The following is a 2,935-nucleotide window of genomic DNA, read 5'->3' as shown; positions in this document are numbered from 1 at the left end:
TCCCTCGCCCAGAAGTCACCAATTGTTCATAGCGCCTAAATTAGGGCTGGGGACTCATGGTCCATCCCCGCCCAGGATGGAATGTTGAATGACTTGATCTAGTGCAGGCCTGGTGAAAGCAGAAACAATTGCTGTGAGTTCACGACTGCAGTGGCTCTGGCATGTCCAGAAGACACTGTTTTGCAGAAGTTCTTCGCTTCTGTCTCTTACAGTATTTCCCCCAACTTTCTCTGCAATGGGCCCTGGGTCCTGCAGAAGCAGCTATAGTATAGATGTCCCTTTATGGATGAGCCCTTTACAGTCACTTATTCTCCACAGTGACCAGTTGTGAGTTTTTGTGTTAACTGCTGTCCACTGAGCAAAGAAACTTCTTATATGGTCTTGACTGCACTAATCAATGGGTAGAGAGAGATGAATTCAGAGGGCAGTTCTATGTCTGCTTAAGCAAAATATTAGTTGTAGGCTCATGCCTGGCAACTCTGGGCATGCATGGATTCTTGACAACATTTGCCAAATCAGTCTTGTGTTTGATTTTATGAAGTAGGCCTTAAATCCCATCAAAATGCAGTTGGCTACCTCCACAGCATTCATGTCAGTATTGTGCCCACAGACATTCCTTGACACATTAGTCTTTATAGTAGTCCACAGGGCTAAAATCTGGGTAAAACTGTTGGTGATCCCTTCAACACTCTACATAATATCTTCTGGTACTATGAGAGACATTCAGCAGGGAGGAAGCATCCTGGCTAGGACTGGCTCGATTGTCTTATGGCCAATGTGTATGTCTACAGTCATAGAATCTTACCATCAAGTTCTCATGAGCAGCCAATCAATAGGAAGCATCTGCATTGTTTTGGGGATCTCTGGGACATCCAAAACAACTCAAGATGGGTATCCCACACCTGGCGCTAGGCTTTTTATTTGGCAACTGTTTACAATTTGATGTGTACACAGTATAAATCATGTAGAATTAAATTGTCTTCTGCGAGTAGATGTGTATGATAAGTGAACTTTCCACAACTTAGAGTATCTTCTACCCCAATTCCTTTACTGTCACAATAATCCACAGTAGAACACTGAAGCTGAGATTTCTGCTGCAGTTTTTTGCCTCTGATCCTCATCCAGACGGTTTGTCAAGACTGTCATTAATGGGAGTAATTTTTCGTAAGCACTATTGCAATTATGCCATTTTCCTGCTCGATGAATGCCTTAGCACACGTAGTTGAGGTACTTCTGCTGAAATACTAGTTTTTCATAATCATAATAATTACGCTAACATTTACAAGTTTACATGTTTGTATTTAATTCCTGGCAAAAATGTAATTTTACAGATGAGAGAACTGAGATTCAGAATAGTTGATCAAATTGTTTTTGAAAAAGTCTGTCATAATAACTTAGGCTGGAAATCTTAAGCTTTTTATCCTGTGTTCTTTTGGACAGCAAATTTATGTTCTTAATGTATTACCCAACACTGCAGGCAAATTTGGTGCTGACCACTCTGGTCTCCATGTTGTCTCAATAATTGGTTTTACCTTTGTTCATCTAGCCTTTTATTTGAATGCCCTTTTATATCGCTTTAAAAGACCCACACTGAACTCATCTTTCAGAATATTATAAAACCTAACTCTTTATACCTTGCTAATGCTTCTCTCAATTTCTGGAGCATGTCATTTTCAATATTAACATACTGCCCTTATTGCAGCATGAACTTCCAGTAGTTTTACCAAGCCATTTGTAAATTTCCCAAAGGGAGATGCAATGTTTTAAATGACCTCAGTACATTTTAGCAAGATTATACATTAGCCCATTGTCAATGACAGCGAATGATGACTGTTTAACTATTATTTTTGTTTAAGATGGCTCCTTTCTCTTTGGTTATTTTCCAATAGAACTTAAAAACATTTGTACAAAGATTTTAATTGACTTGAGCAATCAGTCATTCTGTATTTTATTTTCATAAGATAATGAGAATAATTTGTATTAAGTATTTTTTATTCAGCTTAAACCAATGAGTGTAAAACACGGTAAATAGAAACTTAAAGGAGCACTATAAATGTCTTTTTGGAAAATTTAGGCTAACAGAAATAACTAATTTGAAAACGCTGGTGTCAAGCATTTTTTTGACATTAAAACAGCCTATTTAAAGAAGATAATTATTTTTCTTAAAAAACACACATGGAAGTTTTGGCTATACGAAATATTAGTTCTGGAGATCTAGTGGACATTACGATTACTATAGCTAGTAATGCTGTAATGTTTGCTTGAAATTTTTTTTTTTTTTGATTTTTCGAGACAGGGTTTCTCCGTAGTTTTTGGTTCCTGTCCTGGAACTAGCTCTTGTAGAACAGGCTGGCCTTGAACTCACAGAGATGCCTGCCTCTGCCTCCCGAGTGCTGGGATTAAAGGCGTGCGCCACCACCACACGGCTGTTTGAAATTTTTGAAGAGGGCATACATACTTATTTGTATATAGTATACAAAATTTGTGAATTTAATAAATAGCTATGAATACAATTATTTCCAACACATATATGCTCACAAAAATTATTTAGTATGGTGGTGGGTGTTAATTAATTTGGTTGTGTTAATCATTTCAAAAGACACATATAAAATCATTATGTTATGCAAATTAAATATAATTTTTACATTTACATTATGCCTCATTAAACCAGCAAAATGGATGCAATTATGCTTTAATTAAAAAATTAAAAAGTTAATTAAGATTTTTAAATGAAAATGAATTCTGATTTAAAAAAAACACTGTAGATAAATAGGGTCCATATAATAGAGCACTTCCACAGCATACTTTCATCATTCCTCCTCTCCTATTTCTGCCCTCTTACCACCCCTTCCGGTCTCTTCCATTCTATGACCCTCTTTTTCCTCCCATTTAAGACCTCTTTTTCCTCTCACATATTATGTTCCCCTTTTCAATT

This window comes from Microtus oregoni, unplaced genomic scaffold, assembly GCF_018167655.1.
Source record: "Microtus oregoni isolate MIOR12 unplaced genomic scaffold, Mior012 000059F_ref0000304, whole genome shotgun sequence".
Classification (NCBI taxonomy): Eukaryota; Metazoa; Chordata; class Mammalia; order Rodentia; family Cricetidae; genus Microtus; species Microtus oregoni.
This window is presented reverse-complemented; position numbering follows the sequence as displayed.